Here is a 22,780-nt window from a genome sequence, read left to right on the forward strand (position 1 = left end):
TATCACAAGCAGCGGGTGAGCAGAGCACTTCAACACAGAGACAATAGTTGACCCGATCTGCTTGATTCAAATTGCAACGGCTGCAACAGAACAAATTGTCCGGAAGTAGCTTATGAATATGCAAAATGGAGTACATCTTTCCTAACATCAGCCGGATACACCACCACCTAGCTGTAACGTGGTGTGCTGGTTTTGCTGGCACAGCATAAAATTAATATATTAAGTATCCTGCCGACGGTGTAGCAGCGGCTTGACCGTCGACGACCAGGACCAGAGAAATGAAGCGGAAAACTGCCACCACCGGACGCCGCACCGCACTCCCACCGCCGGACGTCCCACCGATGATGTGTCATTTGATTCCTTCACCAGCGGTCGGCATCTGGCCACTGGAGGCCGGCCGTGAACCGAACCAGAAACGGGAAACAATTTAGAAGGTCAATACTAACTCAATTACGCTAATGGAAGAACAAACATGGCGATGCCACCGGGCTCCGCTTCCGATACGGCATTCAATCGAAGTCCACCCCCAAACACTGCCCAAGGATTAATGCTTTTGGATTAATAAAATCGTTCCCGTTCCCCGTTTCCGGTCCGGCACCCCCTGGACTCCCGGCCCGGAAGACATTTTCGATCCGGACGTAGCAAAAGTCAATCGAAAACCCAAGCCACCGGCCCCAAACGCCATTCCAATCGTAATCAGAAGACGAAGCCACACCGGGTGCGTCCGGATGAAACCAATTGAAATTTCATAAACTTGACAGCCTACGGGGAGCGGGAGTGGGAGAAGGTATGGCGTTGTGGTGTGCGCCTACGGAATGGCTCCGGGATCATGATTAACATCAATAATTCATTCAGCAATCTGGCGTACACAGCAGACGTCGACAGACGACTCCGACAGCATGGCCCAAGGAGAAGCGCCACGTGAAGGTGACGATGTGGGACCGACATGCGACATGTGAGGATGGCCTTTGTGTGTGTGTGTGTGTGTATGTGGATTGAGAGATATGATGCGTAGCGACAAGGATGTTTTGGAGAGGAAGATTTATGAGCGCCGGAAGCGGCAACAAGACTCCGTGGCCATGATTTATACATCCTTAGCTTCGGCTCCAATCAAATCGGCTTCGATACGTCAACCGTAAAACCGGTAACCACAGTAGGCTGGGAAGGGGCGGTACTTGGAGCTTTGGTTTAGGCTTAGACTTGATTCCAAGCGCTGCGTGACAAACCAGTCCCACGAAGCACCACTCCAAGAGTTCCACCTGTTGCTAGTGAGAACTTCCGGACTTCCATCGGTTTGATACTAGGTCGCCAACTTCATAAATTGAATGTACTTTGCTTCGTTCCAAGGATGATACAATCAGTGTAAAAACATCCACTTAATAAAGCACCAACGACAAAATTAATGTTTTGTGGTTTTAATATTAAAACCCGGCTGGTCGAAAACCATAACCACAAACTCCGGAAACTCCGGACAGGGGTTGTCCGGCACAGATGGAACTGAGTGTCGAGCAGATACCGCTGGCCGCTGGCCTTGTGGTTAGCTGATATCTGATCACTTGCAGTCACGCACAATAGCAGCACACGTGTTGGTATGGCGAATCATTGCAGCACATAACATAACTGCAGAATCGTGTATCGTAATGAAATCGCTACAGGATTTCCATCGCATCGGCAGCAAAAATCGGCGGGCAGTGATTGCGACGCGTGTCATGGAAAATTGTGATTTCCAACCGAGCCTACCGCCACCCCACGTGCCTTCACGCCCCCATCCCCAATCAAATTCAGTTTTCATGTCATTATAATGTAGACTTTTTGTGCGTGAGTTGCGATTACACAAAAAAAAAACTGACAGCAAAAATAGCCACATCTGCCACTTACTCTAAGTCACCACGCATGCCACTAGCAGCAGTTGGTGATTGGCAAACCGTTCCGCAATCAACTCAAATTCAGTTGCTGAACCATTGCTGCGGCGGCTAATGATGTCCGAGTTGTCCGGGATGTCCGTTTTTTGCTTTAACTTCGCTGGGCTCCACGGATGCGCGTGTGTGTGTGTGTGTATGTAAGTGGGGGTATGTTTACGGTCCAGCTCAATGGCTCAATCATGTGCATTTCGCCATGGTGATAGTTATGAACACAGTTGTACCTCTCGGGCTCACAGCGAGCAGAAACATCCAATTTTCATCGAAAACTGGAAACTGAAGGCGCAATTTTCATTTCCATTTCCACAGGACGAATCCTCCCGGTACCTTTGGTACAGATTGGCCGCCTTGGTTAGAGAAAGGTTTGGGAATTGTTGAAATAATTTAATCGACCCAACATTGTGGCAACAATTTCCGGCAAAAAGCTTTTCACCGAAGCTGCCTTACGCCACGAATCGGAATTCCGACGCGCTTTGCGAAGATGAAAATGTATTCCCGCTAAAAAGGGGCATTTTCCGAGCCTTCCGCAAATAAAAAAGCGAGGAATGAAAGAAATTCCACCTCAGTCTTTCAATAAAAAATGAGCTCGCACAAGGTGTAAAAGGATGCTTTCGCTACGAAGACAGGCTGGGCTCCACAAAATTGATTTGCATTCTTTTTCACTCTCCAGCGGCCAAACGGAAAGAAACACACACACACAAACACACACACCTGTACCATTGACTCTCATTTACGGCACGGAAACGGAATCGTGCGCCTTCTGTTTGCCAATTGGAACGATCTAAAATGGATAGGAACCATTAGCGGAGCCGACAGGCAAGGGGGCGGTAAAAACCTTGAATCCGTGGAAGACACTGGACCAGAACAAAGTAAGCGCGAAGTAAAAACGGACCAACAGGAGCCGACATTTGCAAGCTGGCTACACAAATGTGCCGTCGCTTCCGGTTCGCTTGTCTCTCACGCTCGTGCCCCTCATCAATTATCGGCTATCGATTTGGTTCGAATTCAATTTTCCCATTTTCCCACCAATCCATCCATCAGGGTGCGTTCGCACAGAATCCGAACGCAAATCGAACCAAACCCCGGCAAACGGTTGTTCCTTTATTTAAGACAGTTTAACGTAGGAAACGACCATCGGCCACCGCGCACCGGTCGATGCTAATTCCATTGCGAATCGAAGATGCATTAACCATATTCTCGGTTCGGTTTTGTAGACTGGCGCTGGCATGAGCGGCTGGCGTAAACCATCGATCATTGTTCGATTGCTTGACGGCCGCTCGCGAGATGTGCATTAATGCCCCACGTGGCGCCAATGATAATCGCTTTCCGACTTTCGGACGTCCCATCAATTGACCACGAGCTTCACGCGATGATGATGATGATGATGATGATCGCCATAAATCACGCTTCTTGCTGTGTGAAAGGCGTTGCAGCAACCATGTGACACATATGTTATGGCCACACGCGGCACCGCCGACGGATTGGCTCGGAATGCAAATAAATCAATTGTGTGTCACGATGTGCTGCATTGTAAGTGTCGAATTAAATGAATGGGGTTTTTATAGCACTGCCGGACCGGAATGGAGTGGTAAAAAGGAGTCGATCGATGACGGCTGGCATGGAGGAAGGCGAGTGAGTTGATGGACTGGTGATGAGGATGAGGATGTTATTGTTTCATTAAATCGGGACAGAAGTAATTATTCGCAGTGAAGTTTATTTTCTCCATTTTCCTCCGGCATCCATTTTTATAGACACAGGATGCCAGAATCGAGGATTAAGATTCAACTATTTCCCTTTTAATTACAGAAAATTTAAACATACGGCTCGCCCGTCATTATATATGTTAAAAAAAAATTACAGAAAATTTTCCTTTTTCTGCGAAAAGCTATTAATACTCACAGTGACTTATTATTTGATTCGAAAGTAATTGAAACCACCTATTATTTGATTCGTAAGTAATTGAAACCGTTCAGTTCAATGTGAAAGCAGTTAGTGATGAGTTTTCTGAACAATAGAAATGTGCTTTTCGTTGAAATTCGATATGATATGTGTGAAGCACGGTTGCTGTTTCCAAATCATTCATATGGCTGCATATGTTGTCATTATTTCAATCATCAACTGCATCATGCAGCTGAGCTATCTGACAATCATCAACTGGTCGATCCATTTCACCGTTGTAAAGTTTTTCTATTTTCGCGTGGTACACATTCCTATATACAGCGCACGAAGCATCGCATCTTGATCGCTAGAATCCGCTGTTTGAATCTCATTAAACTGTTTCCATAATGGGTCTGTCGCTAGCAGACGCAGGCCGCATCAATTGTGCCGATCCGATCGGAGAGGCAACTTCGGGCATCCCAAAGTCGATAGTTTCAATTTAAAGTCGATTCGAATCAATCAACCCGTCGCAACGAACGCATCATTACGCATCTGTCAGTTGCATTTCCTAGAGGATGTTCCATAAGCGACAAATTGCTACAACGCTAAACTGTAAAGTGGTTTGTTCATTGAGCAGCAGCATCAGCAATTGTAAAAAGCATACTTTGTAGCTCCCGATACGTGACCAGAACGTATGTCAGCATAGAAATTGTGTTGTGCGGATTGTGTGTGCTTTTTTCGTGAGCACAATTGCTACAATGACTATAAATTTTGTTGACAGTAAACTGTAAAAGCGCATAATGCATGCTGCTGGAAAACAATTAAATGCATTCCAGCTATCCGGATCACGAAATTGGCGAATTATACACACCATTCAACAGCATTCAGCGAAAACGGCAGCTCATACATTGTCCACATCGTTGGCTGCGGGCAGAAAATGTGTCAACATGTGCCTCAAATTATTCATGACTTAATTCGCTTATACGCGGGAACATGTGCGATGCACTAGAACGCGAGCCAGTCAGCATCAGCTGCAACCGAGATTGCAGCCCCATGGGCACAGCAAACATGCCAGCACCAAGCACGTCATAAGCCCAACATTTCCAGTGGCGGTGCACCAACGTTCCAGATCAACAAAAACGAAGCGAAAAAGAACGCGCTCACTTGGCCATCATTAGAGATTATGCTCCGAACCCGCATGGTGCCTCGGAATGGCCACCACACGGTACACCATTTGGTGACAATAGACCACTAGCAGCCGCCACTATTCGCCGGGCCCATACCACCCCGCTCCATAACCATTACGCGCACATTAGCACCGCTCATTATCGAGCGTTATTAGTGATAATTCCGCTTTGTATCCGCTTCCGAAATGGAAATGTCACACACCGAGACGCCGGCTGGGACTGAAAACGATTTTCACGTCCGTGCTTCGACATGCTGTACCGTAAGCCACTCTCGCACCTCCCCCCCCCTCCCCACCCCTCGAACGGTCCGAAAACGGAACACATGGTTTCGAGTGAAATAATTAAATTATTTTGCCTAAACCACCGTGGCCCCTTCGTGGTCCGCCGGTGTTCCGCGGTCACATACCACAACACCCATCGGCCGCACGCTACTAACAGAAGGGTTTATGTGAGCTTTTGAGCGGATATCCGTTTTTGTCCCCAGTCCCAGCTCATGCTCATTACAATCGAACGGAATGCGATGTGGATCCGATGGAGGCGCAGTGTTTAGGGTGGGGAGAGAGCGACGCATCTAATGAAATGGAGTGCCACAGCCTGTGACTGTGGCTTTGGCGAGTCGAAGTGGATGATAGATCCCATTTGCGCCTAATTTATGCGCGCGACTCACCGATCACGGTATGCACAGAGGCTGTGGCTTTTGTTGTTAATGCGAGTTTTAAGTGACAAGATTAGAAGCTTACACGAAGCGTTAAATAATGATCCACTGTATGTGTGTACGAGTCTTCGATTGAATTGTGGATTTGAGACTGATACTATCTTAAAATTATAGCTATCTATATTAGGGCGTATTAAAATGATCTACTTTTATATTCCTTTGTCGTTGAATAAATCTGTTGCCAATATTTTAATTCTAACCAGAAATGTTTGCCAAGTGTTTGCTAAAACATCAATAATCGTAGCGGTAGCTTTGTAGTAGAATCAAAATACAAGAATGAACTGAAAACAAATCCTTTTGCAATCCTCAACTATAATGGTTCGTCGATTGAACATTCAAAACAAAAAATAATGGACTAATAAACAAAGAGTGGTTGTTAGTATGTTGTTGTTAATGTTGTTCTTGCTAGGGAGTTTCGACAATCTAGTAAACTTTTGACATAACAGAACGTGCCTGGACGGTTTAACACATTTTGTCACATCTCACTTCAACGATACCATTGAGACATTCTTGATGTTTTATCCATTTGACAAAGAGGTAGCTGGCAGCATAATCTCGACGCCAAATAAGCTATTTCTATGCACACACACACACACACACACACACACACACACACACACACACACACACACACACACACACACATGGTTTGATGGCATCGGTAGCATCACCTTTTTGCCCCCAACAATCGAATTGGAAGCCATCGGTGATGTGTAGATATGAACCATCAGCATGCTCACTGGTGTGTCCCTACATGCTAATCACGTCGCCCGAAGTGTTGTGTAGCATAAACATTTCCGAGCGTCACGCTCCCCGCAAACTCGACGTGGAGCCCGCCGTGCAAAGGCTTGCCTTGGCGTGGTCGCAACACGTGCTGGGAAATGTTTCCTTTCTTTCCGATTCTTGACACAGTTCAGTGTCAAAGCGAGGCTATCGATTGGCAACCAGCTCCGCACACTTGCATCGATCGGGCGGGTTTTGTTTCTTCATTTTATGCGAGGTTTTCCTTTTTTTCTTTTACCTTTTCTTGCGACCGACCACCGGCGTATGCAACTAATCTTGGACTGTCTAAGAACTGCCACCGGAACCATGCCAGGAACATGCAGCCCGAACCGATGCTAATGTGTGCTGGTGTCAGGTTGGTAGTCAATCCGTGGTAGTATTGAGTCGCGCCTGCTGCTACTGCTGCGGCTGCTACTCGAGTGCCGCCTTCACAAGACGCTGAACGAAGACACGCATGTGTCAAACCGCGTGACAGGTAGCGACTTCGTCGTCGCATTCAACCATAGACCTGTCTGTCGTCACCACCACATGTGTGGTGGGGTTGGGGTGCGGTAGCGGTGATGATGGCGGTACCACGGAAGTGAGTTTTCAATTTCCACTTGGCGCGTTTTACGCGCAGCGACCTGGGAGCTACGAGTAGAACCCCTTTTTTGCATCGCATTGGCGACCTCATTTCGACCTCGTCGCATCGTCCTTACACCTGAGTGGCTCCACCATGATGAGATTCCATGGCAATCGCTCGCGCGCTCTCGCCACGTTAGGTCAACATACTCGCTGCGTACCGCTCTGCTTCCACTATGTCTTTCAATTTAATTTGTCCCCTTTGCGCTTCGTTCGTTGCGTCTCAAGGCGCTGCTCAACATCGAATGGCGTTGCTACTTTGCACTCATTACAAAACGTGGGTAACAAGGATGTGCACCGATGTCACTAAGGTGCTGGGAACCTTTAGAAGATACGCTCCGCAAGCGTGTGCACCTTGGAAACCGTATTCTGTTGGGGCATTATAGTTTCATGAATAACATAAAAGCAACAGAGGGTGGGTGGTTGTGTTGTGTGCCTGATTGCTTTATAGCTACTCGGGCTAGTTAGGTTGTGGGTTGTGCCCCTTTGATACCCAGCAGCATTAAACTAAGAAGTGCATGGTTATGTTCCACGCAAGTATGCTCTAACGAGTTCAGTAATCGAAATATTACCAAACGTATTATGCTAGTGGCGATAATGGATATAAAATTCAATTATACGCAACTCTATTTCCAAAAGTTAAAGCATTAGCTATGAGGTCTTTCGCTTCAGCCCTATTACCTTTGCCGTTCTCCCTCCCGGGATCTGCTCTTCTAACCTAAAGCTAAACACTCCCAGGGAACTATTTTTAATTAAAAACAAACCCTCAACGGTCACTTCGTATAATGCTGCTAAATGCAGCTGTCTGCGTCACCGTCTGAAGGCCAACCCTAACAAGGACGAAGGCGGCCAGGAACGCTCAGTGCCTCAAGCCAAGTCTAATGGAACCATCTTAAAGTTCATGATGCACCGACCGGTCCACCCTCCGGATCCATCCGCTTGAAGGACACAAGCTGAAAGTAAACAATCATTAACTGAAAACATCATGTCTGCTCACTTTGCTGTCGTCCCAAGGAGAAGGAACGTGCTCGCACCGGATGTTCTCCTCTGCCACGAAGAAAGCACAAGCGTAGAGAAAGAGAGGGAGCTAAAAACTCATATAAATATTTTCCTTGGCCTCCCCGGAGGGGTTTTTTTCGGTCATTATAAGACCAGATTCCCCTAGAACAAAGTGCATCAGCATAGGGAGTACAAATTGGAGTGAGCTCGTATGGTAGAAATGAAATGATTTCGCCAACCCTAGAATGCTTCAAAGGAACGGACGAAAGAGTGAACTACCACCGCAGTGTAGTGCCTCATAGGTATTTATCCAGATACGCCGCAGGATGCTTTTTATATGGGGGTTTCCGTGTGATGTTACAAGCGGAAATGACTATCATTGAGGGTCAGTAGGTACTGGCACTGGCACCAGCTTGTTCCTGGGTCTTTCGTGGTCCACCAGAGCACTGGAGTGGAGCAAATCTCCGGTTCAAGTGCAACTGAAGTTCTGTCTCCGGTTCCGGTTGTTGTCCTCGTCTCTTTCATCCGACCGAACATCGAGAATACGGAGACTGATCGTCCGTTTCATGTTCCTGCCTTCGTGTTTGTACCGTTCTCATCTTGCCGCCCACCGTCCACAATGTTGACTTAAAACATCCCACAAAATCCTTCCGACAATCTACACGGGAAGTCCTGGATGCTAGTCCCGCATCTGGTAAATGTTTCATGCATCTTTTTGCAGCCAGAGGGAGAAGCCATTCCATGCACCGGCACACAGATTGTCGATTTGTCGTGTTGGCTTGACGCAAACAGTGTACTTCCACCAAATGTCCGGTGCCTTTTAGCTGTTTGTCTTTTATGGCAGGTATGTTGCCTCTTTCAGAGGGAACTTAGGAGGGCGTTCAATTCGTAAGAAAGAGCATTCGTTTGTCACCATCTCGTTGGGCAGCAGCAGTTAAAGTTCTCCATTGCTCAGGAAAAGCCTTATTTTATTATTGGAATAACATCTTGCTATGGTTGTTTCATTGATATCTTTTGATATGCAATAGATTGAATGAATCCGTTCTCAAAATATTGCAACTAAAACACCATTTTGCTGGACGCTAAAGCAGTTATCACAATCGTGCTCAAGTGCTTCTGATTTCGATTTCACTGATTGTGCCACCTAATAAGCATGGATTCTTTTGCGTCTCCACCACCACCCAGAATAGCGATAGGAAGCAGAACGGCTGCGACCATCGAGCGACGACGCTCCAGTTTCTCAAACTAGCTTGTTTATATCATTTTGATTCAATTTAGCGTTATCCAAATGCTTCCCGTCTCGACGTCGACAACGACGGCCAAGTTCCAAGTTCAACCGACCGTCGGAGGACGTCCGCGATAAGATAGTGACGTGAGCGAGGAAGCGACCGCCATCCATTTGATGAACAGGAACAATCTGACCTGCTGCTACTACCACTGCCACTGCTGCTACTGATGCAATAGAATCCGCAGTGGCAGACTGCAGCAATGCTTAGCATCCCGCTGATTGCTTTTTGCTTCACTAGAAACACGTTGTACTAGGAACGGCTGCACTGGCTGCACTTTATTAACAAACTATCCTGAACCATGACTCACCTCACGATGCAGGAGGAATCACGGAACTTACCAGCATCAGCCAAGAATCCGACAAGCCAGCAAGTGAAAGCATTAGCAAAAGGTTATTACACTTTTAGCACCATTTTATAGCGATTAATGGGAAGGGCAGGCGATGGTTTACCACCTACCGGGCACCACCTCCCCCCCCCCCGCGAATGACTGGTGGCTTTATTAATGGGAATTTAACATGGCAATCCGTGTCACCTTTTCCTGGGTTTGCTGGCTGTGGTTCGTGGTGCTGTTTAACTCATTCGTATCGCAGGGACGTTGGGTGTCGTACGACCACAGCGCAATTCCCATAAATTATCCTCGCATCCAAGTCCTCTCCGTAGGCCCATAAGGGACCGAAGGTGTTTAGTGGACACCCACGCGACCACACCGCCCTTCCCTGAGAGCATGGTTTAAAGGGCACCACCACGAACGAACATCCAAGCACTCACCACAATGCATTAATCATGCAATCGACTCCAACTGTGGCCCACAGCCGGCGAAGACGCATCCCCAAGGCGCATTCCCAGATCCAGAAGAACGGAATTCGGGCGCTCGGATGTGGTGCGCGCGTGGCTCAGACTCCCCCTCCCTTACCGTCTTGCCCTTTCATTTCTCCTGCGCCCCCCTTCATTCCGCGATCAATCGACCAATAATTTATTAATTGGCCCACGGCAAACGAGAACCGATTGGATCAATTTGTAATTTCCGCCCCTTCGCGTGGTTCTGGCTGCGGGCGGTGCGGTGCGGTGCGGTGGCTCGTGGCTCGTATCAACAAGTTAATTTGTGCAACGGTTGTTCTGGAGCCGGTCTGCGGTTCCATTCATCATTTCGTGCTGAGCGTGCGCGCGCGCGCTCGCGCCACCGAACACGCTACTACACATGAGCTAGCATGGTATCAGCTCTTGCTGACATGGTTTTGCAACGGGGTGCAACAGTGGCCGGGTCGTTGCGTGCCGATCCCGGTACCGAGACTAGCTACCGGTGCAAAGTACCGGAGCAGGAGGAGGAGGAGCACGAGGTCTCCCTGGGTGATAATCTGATTTATGCTACGCGTGCAGCGGAAGAGACTACCGTTCCGGACCGGTGCACCGGTTATGTTGTAGTTGGTGGCTGTAAGTGGCGTGTCTCAAGATAAGGCAACCAACCTGGAGACATTTCATTTCTCATTGGCGATGCGTGCTAGTGCTGCGCAACATAATTAGGGTGTTGAAGCTGTGGGAGCGTTATTTTTCTTTTAATCGTTGCAAAGATCGCTATTTAAATGGGATCCAGAGGCTTTACCTTAACATCTCCATTAGAACGGTTGTAGCGAAGATGCAGCTTGCGGTTTCTGTAAGTTCTGTAAATGAAGAGCAGACAACAGATGTTTTTTTTTTAAATCACTGCTCAAAGTGTAACCGCAAACATAACAATGCAATGATACAATCAACTACTTGGAAAGCCACGCTTATCACACCGCCGCTTATTGCCGGTCGCGCGGTCTCAATTGAATCATCGGTTGCGCGTTCGTTTAACCTTGATCATACATTCTTATGCGCCTGGGTGGCATGACCTACTCTATCGTCGCAAACAATCCCATCCCAACGTGGTTCGCTTGATTCAACCGACGAATCCCCTAACCGCCATCATGTGTGCTCTTCTCTTGTGTCACTCGTGATTGTGTTGGTATCCCACGATACCAACGGCTTCTATCGAATTAGCTCTCCAGCACCAGCAGCAGCAGCAGCAACAACAGCAGACGCCTGTTGTACCACTAGAGCCTCGCTAACGAAGTTGCCTCAACACGCACTCCAATTGAGCGAGAAAAGCGCGCGTTTCCAGTACATCGAATTGGCCCGCTACCTTCTCCTCCTCTTCCTACCAAACCCCTAACGAAGATTTGTTGGTTCCAATGCCGGTGATGTTTCGGCAAGTAACACGCGCCGCACACACTGCCAACACGGTTCGGCGCGAGGCGACAATTTATCGTTAAATCATTTACATTCTAGCATTCCACTTCTTGGGCGCTTCCGGCCACTGGCGACGACGTGCTCATCGTAGCATAAAATATGCGAAACGAGGCTGCTCGGCAGCCTGCCATGCCGCTAGAGCGCGTATTGTGCGGCATTCATAATGGAGACGAAACTTGGACTCGGTACGTTCCCCGTGGTCCACGAGTGTTTTTGCCAGAGAGTGGGCGAAAGTGCCGAACGGTGGAATGTCATTAATAATTCATTCGTCATACTGACCGAGACCCGGAAAAAGCACACAAATCAACTATCAGCAAGGACGTGCAGCAGCAGCAGCAGTAGCGGCAGTAACAGAAAGGGAATAAAGCTGTTGACAGACATCTTGCATCGCTCCCCGGGCACAGTTAACAACTCGGCACTGTTCCTACCATGTCTGGGTCTATTTTTGGCCAGAATGTTCCAATAAATGTCTGGCAGAAAAGGGGGTGGGGTAGTCGATGTACCAATTTCCGGAACTCTGAATTGCCGACACATTTTTTTTTGTTCTACGAGCGTCATTTGAATGCCAGATAAGTCGCCAGCTTGCCGGTTGCTCTAGAGCATAGCGAGATCAACTGGATTACATTTGCGCCAAGACTTATCTCTCTTAGATTGCGTGCCGATTGCACACGAAACTTGAGATAAATTAATTTGGCTTAGCCCTTTTTTGTGTGTGTACACACTAGGCCGTTCCTTCCAGACCGCGCGACGGTTCCGTTCTTTTTGTGCATCAAAGTGCCAGCATAAATAAACACGAGGCTCAGGGGCACTCCATGTTTACAAACATAACACCCATGAGTGGGTGATAATTACGTACGGGACCGCGGCAATTGCACTCTTTTTCCCCCACGAGAAAGCCATCCTGGCCCATTGTATGGCGGCATTCGAAGCACTACTTGCGTACAACCGTGGGTGTAAATATTTAGTCAACTTCTTAAACAAAACCCCTGGCCTGGAATGGTGGAAACACGCGTAAAGCAGTTAAGTGAGGCTGGAGCAGGAAATCGGATCGTATCCCCAACGATCTGCCACGTGGCGAGTGCTGCAGCAACTCGAGGTCGAGAAAAGAAAAAAAAAGTACTTTAATCATCGCACTGACCAGACACCAAGGATGCAATCGTGCCGGACACGAAGTATCCTCCGGATTGATGAGCATCGATCGAGGCCATCGTGCCCGGACGGGTGAACGGAACGGGAGGGGTTGATTGGGAAAGTTTTTGAAGGCTAATTGATTGAATATTCCCGTACCAGACCTCTGCGCTGCGACCTAAGAGCGATAGTAGCTTGTAACTTACGTTGTACGGCGTTGCTCACTTTGCCTTTGACTTCAAAACGAAACTTTGCATCGATCGGGATCGATCGGGAATGTTTTTCATTCAGCAATCACCGCCAGCTACCACCCTCCACCACTCCTTGATGAACGTTTTATTGACGTAGCATAACCGGTGCACATGCTGGGATTTAATGGACCAACGGCGTTTTTTGCGCCGAAAATCCCATCGCCATCTTTTTCCGAGAGCAGAGCAATCGATGCAAATTAACATCAATTTGAACGGTTTATCCAACCCATTCGGGGAAAGTACAGTAGCAGTACTAAAAACAGAGTGTTCTTTTGCGGTGCTGTACTGCGCGGACTTCACTGGATTCACGTTGCAAAGTTCCGTTCGGAACACATTGAGTTGGAAACCATATTGCCTTAACAAATTGGCAAATCCAATAGTGAACTGCTTCGCATGCCTCAAAGCGTTCAAAGAAACTCTCGTTCCAATCTGTAACACTCTCTTCAAACATGCTAAACTATAATCTAAATATCCTCGAGGCGACTTTGTTTCCCGAAGCTTCAGCTTCAGCGTAGAACACATGCCACCATGCCCCAAAAGTCCTGGCAACTCACACGCCTGGCATGCCTTCGCTTAACTTGTTCGCAAACTAGTTCCATGAAGTATGATGCATCGCGCTGGTTCTGTTTCGTTGCACACTCGGAAAACGCCAAACGATGCACCGCATTCGGAATGCAACCAAAGTTGAAGCCCAAGTAGCCAGCATAACGAAGTTTCGAACCGAACCGAAGGTAAACCTTGATGGTGCCGTACGGTTGCCACGTTACCCATGCGCGTCCAGGCGAGGTAGGTTACCTTTATAGAGAGGTTGTCTAGGTGATGAAGATGCAGGTGAAAATCGTCTCGAAAATGCTGCAAAGTTTTGGTTCTCGGAAACTTAACCTCAAGTGATGGGCCATCGCTGGGGCTCTCTACCGGGTGTACGCCGCCGCCGCCGGTGGTCATTATTTGTAACGCAATTTCTTCTTGATTCGTTTAAGAGTTGATACTTTCATTTACCCCCCCCCCCCCCCCCCCCCCCCCCCGACCCGGACGCATCTTTGGCAAGTGCTCGAATGCCCCGTCCAGTGTCACTGGAACACCGCGCCCAAGAGGCATAATGAATGCAGGGTGAGGACTGATGCACATTTTGCAAACTTTACCCCAACGCCGACACTCCATGCTAATTGATGTTTCATAACGTGCTTAACGGGGGAACCGTTTCGGTGGATGCTGGCATTCAGCAGACGCATCACTCTCGTCGGTACGGAATACCCCCTTCCCGCCCAAGAGAACCAGTTTGTAATGCAGCGAAAGGATCAAAGTGTCATTCATTAAATGCTTTGCCGGTTTCTAGTACTTTCGCCAAGTATTTCCCAACGCGTATCCATATAACCACAACAAACCGGGTAAGTGACGGGTTTTGCTCGGCCCGGCGACCGGCTGAGGAACTGAGGAACTTCAAAGTCCTGTCACAAACCATGGCGTCCACCAAGTCAGCCAGCCAGTGCTCCAAAAGTGTCGGTTGCGGTGGATGAACTTGCACCCGAATCCACTTATCCAGCGTACACCACGACCACGAGACGATGAGCAGTCACTGGGGCGAGAAAAAGTGCCCTCTTCCCTCCCTCCGGTTGCACCTCATCAGCATCCAGGCCGCACCAGTAAACCGCAGAAGCAAGCGAGCAAGCACCATCCGTGACCATGAACCGAACCAGCAACGGCAGTGAGGTGGTAAGATGGATGAGCTTCCCATTAAATTAGGAGGGGGGTTCGACAAAGTGTCCGCCAAAGTGTCTCGGACATCAGCTCGCCATCCAGCAGCAGCAGCAGCAGCAGCAGCAGCGACAGCAGCTAAACTTCCAAAAACCCGTGTGAAGGTGGTGAAGCATTGAGTTACTGGCGATGGCGATGGTGATACGGGAGTCCGAAGCCCCCTCATCGCGCCCCGTAAGTTGGTTTACCATTAGATCATTAATCTTGCTCCGGTCGAGGCGTGGATTATGGTCAAGTCCTTCTCGAGAGTAGCCGACGACTGGGTGTGTGTGTGTGAGTGTGTTTAGTCACAGCAAGTCGTACAATCAAGACCACTCCTTCAATTCCTGCTCATTTTTGACCATTTTGGCACTTCTGGTGTCCTGTTTCCCTACTTTCCTCCTCTCTTGTCTACTTCTTTCCCTTCGCCGTCCATGTATCACTTGAGCCAATTAGTTAATTTGCGATACGAGAGCGCGCATACGGAGAGAGAGCGTTGACGTGACGGACACGATGATAATCCGGCAAAATGGAGAGCCAGAACTCGTGCGGGTGGGAGGCCAGAGTTCGGTGAAGCGGTTCACTTGATGATTGATAACATACTTCCAGACGCGTCGTCGGATCTTTTTGCAGCCTTTGGCACCGAGACCTCCCCCCGAGACGGACACGACCGTACACACAAAGGAGGGATACCTAAACCGAAAAGATATGCCCTGATGATGATATAACACGGATGTCCGTTTCGAGCGATGGAGACGCCGGCATGTGCCCTAGTGCACCAGACTGGGATCATCAACTCATCCCAGACACCGCTTTTGGCCTGGCCGCTCCTTCTCATCGAGCGGATAATTGATGCAAATTCATTGCAACGTGATACACCTCGACTCGACTCGACTCCGGGGCTGCTCGTTCTCGTCGCAGATCAATTATCCGTTATTAATCCGCTACAAACGAAGGGCGGTCGGCTGACGGTGGTGGTCGTTCGTTCGCTCGCTTGCTCGTCCGCTTCGATGTGCTCGCAAAGTGGAACGTTATGGCCACCGCGCGCCATAATCGCGCACTCTTGACGGTCGACGATGATCGATTCAGAGCAGAAGGGTAAGATGAGCTACCCCCCCGGGGGAGGGGGCTGCAGATCAATTTTATGACGACGAAGATACGAGTTCGGGGTCGTAAACTATGACCGCATGGTTCACGCGGTGGCGCTCTTCCAGTCGCCAACAGACCAGACGACCGTCGACGCGGTGATCGTCGTTTTTGCGTCATCGAAAGCGACATCATGCTTATGAGTTATGCAGTCCAATGATCCATGCATCCGCATATGATGCACGCAATTCCGGAACCAATTTTCTACTGACGGTGTATGGGTGTGTGTGTGTGTGTGTGTCAATTGGTGACCCTTTTTGGTTTCATTCCGTTGGCAAATGTTTCCATTTCAAGCCCCGGCATCATGACCTTTCAACCTTCATCTATCTTTTCCCTTAATTACAAATCCACAAATTATAAACCCTTCCAGCCCTTCGGCATTGTATCATTGTGGCTCGCCCGGAAGGGTATAATTTACCTAATACTCGATCTCTCACGATCACTCACGGGCAACACCTTCCTTTTCTTGGCTCGAACCGAGAACAGCAACACACCGCAACAACTCCCTCATTTACATTCACGTCGACCCCCGATTGTTGGCCGTTTCCAGACAAACTTCCAACAACGAAACTACCACCACCACACTTGCGACTGCCTTTATCTCTGTTTGTTTGGTTAGGTTGAGGCTAAGGTTCTAGGTTCTGCGCTTTAGACGTGACGGGAGGGAGCAACCGAGTGTGGATGGCGAGGGCTGGCGGTGAACAAACACAAACCAGAACCAGGGTTTGCGGCGAAGCGAGCTAGCGAAAAGGGTTCGTCCACTATTTTTAGCAAACTACCTCTCCCAACACCGCCGCCCCTTCCCGCCTAAGACGTTCCTATTTACGTTTCATTCACATGATTTAAACACTTTCGCGGTGCGCCGCCGGTGCCGGTTGCAGACGCCATTTTATTGACACAAGCGGCGAGGAGAAGGGTGGAGAGCACACCAGGCCGAATATTTACATTCCGGTTGAGCAAAAACTTATCTGTTTTGTTTTCCTCCACGCCACCCACGATGGGGATGGTGATAGTGCCGATGGGGTGGATGGCCGAGTTGCTCCATCTTATTGGAAGCGGCTTCCAGCGGCCGACAAGTGAAGCGATTCCACCGAGACCGCTACTGATGATGGAGCGGCAACAAGCGACTGTAGCTTCGACCAAACATTCCACCACTCGGTGGTTTATGATATTTTGGAGGGCGGGAAAATAATTTATCTTTTCCATTTATGATTCGTCGGCGGTTACGCACCGTCATCCGTCATTAGCTGGGAGTGCAATTCCAGCAGACAGGACCGCATGGACCTCACCGGGGCACTTAAATACCGCCACAGCCGCCAATCGCAGGTGGGTTTTCACTTTTGTGCGCAATTACTCCATGATTAAAAGGCGCCTTCACGAGGCGAGCCGCACTGGTTGGCGTCTGTTTGAGTAAGATGAATGATTGTTTAGCAAACTCGGCGACTCTGAAGCCAGCTGCTCACACTGTGCGCATCTCGACGCACCAGCACCAGCACCAGCCGTTAGTCATCGGTTCCGCGAGCGTGGATCGTCACCACAAGTGAAGAAATTAATCAACGATGCCGGGCTACCGCCTGAGCTCGCCACCTCATCCATGATTTGTCAACAGTGAGGATGGTGAGGATGTTGCGTTTAATCGCGTAGAAACTTGCTTGACATTACACGCACCGACCAAGGAAGAATGTGACGAAGATATCGAAGCGCCACACAATCTAACTGATGGTGTCACATGTTTCCATCAATGTCTAATCATGATGCCGCATAGCGATCCCCAAAACACCGCACGAGCTTTTAATCAAACACCTCCACGAGATGAGGGCCTTTCGGTGCAGTGTTCCTGCAAACGGGCATTGACTTGTACGCATGGATCTGACATCTATGTTATTGTTGTTCGGAAAATGGTTGGCAAAATTTTTAATTAGATTTTCCGCGACGAGAGGCCTCCGGTTTGTCCGTTGCCCCGTGATGCTCTGGTGGACCGATTGGTGGTGCGCTGACATCTCGTTAGCGCCCGCGAAAGGGCTGGAAAATTAATTATTCCGCACTCCGGGCCGACCACCGGTGCCGGTATTCGATAAAGGTATGATTATGTTGCTGGCAGTGCTGGGCAGGCAGTTTTTGTGCCCATTTTGCACGTGTTCAGTCTTAATGATGGGAGCGGTGTGGCCGGCGAAAGGAAAATCCATAGAAATCCTCGAGTCCTGTTCGAGATGGGATGTTTTTGTGGTGCAACGCACACAAAGTCAGCCAAACAGAAACAATTCGTTTGCAGAAAATGAAAAGTGGAAAAACATGTTGGTTCTGTTGTATCATCGCTTTTCAGGTCAGCAATCAACAGCAGACTTCGCACTAACTCAGCATAGTGCGCGTGGCATGCCTGGCCAGTAAATCGATTCTGATCGAACAGCCCTTCGGATAGAGCGGTAGAAGGGCTCTGGCTGGATTATCCGGGGGAAATTGAAGTATTTCCCGGCTTTTCCCCACCGACTTCATTCGTGTACCCATCGTCAACGTCCCACGATTGAGGTGGCAATAACATTTCCATATCATAACCTATCCGGTGCCGAGCAAGCAATCACGGAGACATGGAATACGAAAACACTGACCGGCGTCTGGACGCCACGATGTCCTTTCGATGATCCCAAATCGCACCGGTTCGTACCGGCGAGACCGGCGAGATGGACGAAGAACAGAAACTTGTCATGTCAACAGCACAGACCATTTACTACCAATTGTTTGACTCCGATCGATCCGAATCATTCCCAATCGGATGCCAATCGAGATCGCTGTCGATGAGTTATGCAAACAAAACCTCTGCTCAACACTGATCGATTGATGGCCGCGCATCGGCAAGCTGGCGGGCGGCCGGTTGTCTGGTTTGCAGATTCGGTCACCGCGTACGCTATCAAAATAAACATTCGACGAAGGACAAAACGGACCCTGTCACGGGCTGATTGTTGCGGTAAAACCAATAAACCTCAGTCAAAGCTAAACAAACGCGCCCGTTAGTAACTCCCGTCCCTAATTGGTTGGACTATCTGGGAACGCGATTTGTTTCATGGGGATTAGAGACCCCCCCCCCCCCTAGTGGGGAAAAGATAAACAAACGAAAATCTCGAACATCACAATGTTGGATGGAAAAACGACGAAGGGATTAACTATGTAGCTTAGGGAAGGGAAAGGATTTTCTCGTAATCCTTCTCGACATCTGTTTCTAGACCACCCCGAATAGTGATCTGGTGTGGAATTCAATTACATTTTTCATTTCAACAGACCAGCACAACACATATTGACATAACTGCAACAATCATCATCCAATGACCGTAATGGCATCGTGGCTCGCGAACCACAGGTGTAACGTTCATAAAGCAATATGACGAACACTTTCAGCTTCTGGCTTAACATCATATCATCAATATCAACTGCATTCTACCGGTAGCAGCAGCTGTTGCAACAACAGCAGCAACAGCCACCAACCAGCAGATGAATGCAGTGGGAGGAGATTGCCGTACATGGCTTCCTTGGCCACCGCTGACCCAAGATTAATCTGTGCTCGTGTGCGCTGCGATCAGTGAAGTGCACGTCGTTGTCGTGGCGATACAATGCAGCTCATTGCACTCCGACCACGATGGAATACAGAACGTGAACGGTGAAGACACCATCGAAATCCATTAGAGGATGAAAAATGTAGCAGGTTTATGGGAGAAAGAGAGAGAGAGAGACAGAAGGCGAAGAGATATAGTCGAGGCCAACTGCATCCATCCCTCAACTACATCCACCAACAATCGACCCTTATGGTTGGGGCCATTTGACTCGTTTTTTTCCACCTCGTAGATTCGGGCTGATCATAAATCGCCAACGGATTGGCTGAAGTGGTTTACCGAAAACCTTGAAGCAGCTTCAGCAGCAGCAGCAGCATCAACACAGACGGGGAACAATGCTCGCTTTCGATCACGAACGAACGCTCGATTGCTAACGATGTGGTAGCGCAATAGCGATGCTACCGCTCTAATACATGTTTAATGGTCGCCCAATTTCATTTCATTTTGATTTCTTCCGAAAAGCTTTTCGTGATCAGAGCGAGATGAATAATAGAGTAAAGAGTGACGGAAGCAATGGCTGGCGCCCGCGAGCCACCGCCGATGCCGATGACTTTTATTTATTACTAAGCGATTGTTTCGTGTTGAAAAGGTGGTTTATGGGAGTTGAAAAGGATGACTTGCGCCAGGCGCGAGTGTCTTTTTCACGATAGCAGATAGCTGGTGGTGGCATACATGCCACGTGGATTTATTATTTTATGCTCTAGGGCAAAGGAAGTAATTCCGCGTATTTTACAAAGACTTCTGTGGCATTTTGCTGAGATGTTTGCAAAACAATAAATTCAAAATTTAAACCAGATCTTATTTGAATGCTCAGATGACACCCTATCTTCTCCTTTTAAAAGCACTGTGCTCTCGGAAAAGGACGGCTACTTTAAGCGAAGCTCATATGCGACAGGATTCCCATAAGCGAGATCAACTTCATCACCAAAAAAAAAACAAACACACTAGAAGTAACATGTACAATCCGATTATTCTTAAACGTAATCCCCGAACCCCTGTCTGCTTGCTCCCGTGGCGCACATTTTGCTTTCTCGTTTTGAGTAAGCTCATTTGGCTTAAACATTGCTCTGCTCAACTGTAAAAATCAACTTACTGCCTCTGCAATGAACCACGAGTGGTTCCGTACCCTAACAGCACACGAGCGATACAAACCTCGAAATGAAGCAGCCCACAATCTCTGCTCCGTTGTTTAATCCTTCTCAGCAGGGGGCGTTCAGTGAATTATGTTCTAGCGTTTTTATTCCCTTTCTTGCAAACCGCCACCCACCGCCCCACAAATACCTGGCTCCACTGGTTGAAATGCGTCCGGTACATCGTTTCGTTCTTTGTGTTTTAGAGTTTTGCTCCTTTTTTGTTTCGGGTACGTTCTTTTTTTCTGGGTTTTTTGCTCGGCCACTGGGTAGCTAAATCTGGTTCTCAAAGTGCCCGACAAACCGTGAAAACAAACAGAACCTCGGCACGGGGACGGATTGTTGCATTCCAGTGACTCGCACCTTTGCCAGCAATACCCTTCTAACCCGGTTAGCTGGCGAGTCCGGGGTCCCAAAAGGGTACAGGTGCGGAGTACGGAGTGTCCGGTCCGACCGGGTGCTGAAACACCGGGCTGCTCCATCGTGTCCAGCGCCATCAAACCAGGCGCCGCTCGGTGGCTTGAATGAGGGCGGCGAGCCCTGAAACTGACGTGCTTTGTATGGGTAACGATCCCAAACGACGGTCGGTCGGTTTGATAACCGCTTTCGAACGTTGTGCCCTGCTGCGGTAGCTTTCTCTCGTTCTCTCATTTTTTTTGTGATGACCAGCGCCAGCGCCCTGGTCCCTGGAATACCGGAAGGCTTCACCGGTGGCGGATGTAAGTGATTAGTAGGACAAGCAGCTTCTAAGGACCCTTTGGCTGTGTTAGAATCAGCAACCAAAAAAAGGGTCAATCGTCTGGCGAAGCCTGAGATACCTGAGCTGGAAAATGAAGGTTTTCGGTGAAATATTCGAATACACCTGGAGTCCTGGCCACCACGAGCAATATTAAATATTCAATGTTGTCCTTACGTGCCGGACGATTTAAGTGATGTTGGTGTTTTCGAGGTGTTGCAATAGAAATGATTCAGTTAAGCTTTGGTTTAGAGAATGCATTAGAAGGCCTTTTATTAATCCACATAAATTACCTGTAACGAGTGATGATGACGAGCATCGCAAATAGCGGAGAAAGCTTTAGAGATAATCGCATTTAATGAGTGAAATCAGGGCCGTGGGTTCGATGAAGATGTCCGTCAACTGGGCTCGCTAATGCGATTATGCTTATTGTTATCGTTTTTCAATCTGAAAATCGCACAACAATAAAGCTCTATTATGAGCCCAACGGAATTAGATACAGCAGCTATAATTGCTACAAGAATCCATTTAAACCCCTTCTTTTTCTGACACCAGATTCGCGTTGGAGTAACTCAATTTGTGACACTACATTGTACGGATTGCCACTTCCACTTGTTAGCAAGGCGTCGTTTTCTCGTTGTTCGCCTTCTCGAGAGCACGAAGCGAATGGCAACATAAAAATGATCCCGAAGTGCGAGCTTTCCTGGTTTAAGATTTACAAAGTGAGCGAGCTTCATTTGCATTCGGAATGCAATCTTCTGCCACATTCCTTGCAGTTGTTGACCAGCGGGCAATGCAAGAACTTTAACCGAATCAACCACTGCTACTTAGAATTCCTTTTTCATGCAATCGGAAACAAGCGCGAGAAGGAAAATGAGACAACTCGCCCAAGAAACGGAAACCAAGCGAGTAGCAGTATCCGCCGTGTCACTTCACCGGAAAAAGCGTCATGTTTTGTCTGGTAGCCAACAGCAAAGGGCGTAACTAATGGTGAAGCTAAGGGCTAAGCGTGTGCGTAGTTTGCTCGTGCTACGGAAAATGTTCTTCTTGCGCTTCATTAGTTTTCTTACATGATCAGCCCCGCTGGACGCTAGATAGCGGAGCTCTCCGGTCAAATGGCTTGCAGAAGGGCTCATTAAGCACACCAAGGGTCCTGGTCCTGGTGGTCTAGTCTCAACGCCAATGTTGCCCTTCAGTGCTTATGGCACTTGCGGCGATATCTAATTATCACTCGCTCGCATGCTCGAATGTCCTTACTGTTGCTTACCAGCCCGGCACGTCGCCGGTCAACGAATGTGTTTCGTTTGCATGATGTCGGTGCCTCCACTCGCCGGCTACACCAACCGCTTCCCTGCTGTTGATTGGGCATGGAACAAGGAATCTCCACCGCTCGA

At 48.5% G+C, this 22,780-nt stretch overlaps 1 protein-coding gene across 6 annotated transcripts in view; it reads right to left on the reverse strand.

Moving 5' to 3' along the window:
• The window catches only part of LOC125959129 (calcitonin gene-related peptide type 1 receptor), a 52,335-nt gene that overhangs the window by 8,761 nt on the left and 20,794 nt on the right, over nt 1-22,780 (reverse strand). The window contains exons 2-3 of one of the 6 annotated variants that reach the window (XM_049691934.1): nt 10,992-11,049; nt 10,856-10,922 (exon numbers count right to left, since the gene is read on the reverse strand). The exons of 4 other annotated variants lie outside the window; for them this stretch is intronic. The gene's annotated coding sequence lies outside the window, so the exon portion shown is untranslated. The remainder of the gene's footprint in view (nt 1-10,855; nt 10,923-10,991; nt 11,050-22,780) is intronic. One more of the 6 variants, XM_049691933.1, reaches the window with a different exon arrangement.

Source organism: Anopheles darlingi, chromosome 2, assembly GCF_943734745.1.
Source record: "Anopheles darlingi chromosome 2, idAnoDarlMG_H_01, whole genome shotgun sequence".
In the NCBI taxonomy this organism is placed as follows: domain Eukaryota; kingdom Metazoa; phylum Arthropoda; class Insecta; order Diptera; family Culicidae; genus Anopheles; species Anopheles darlingi.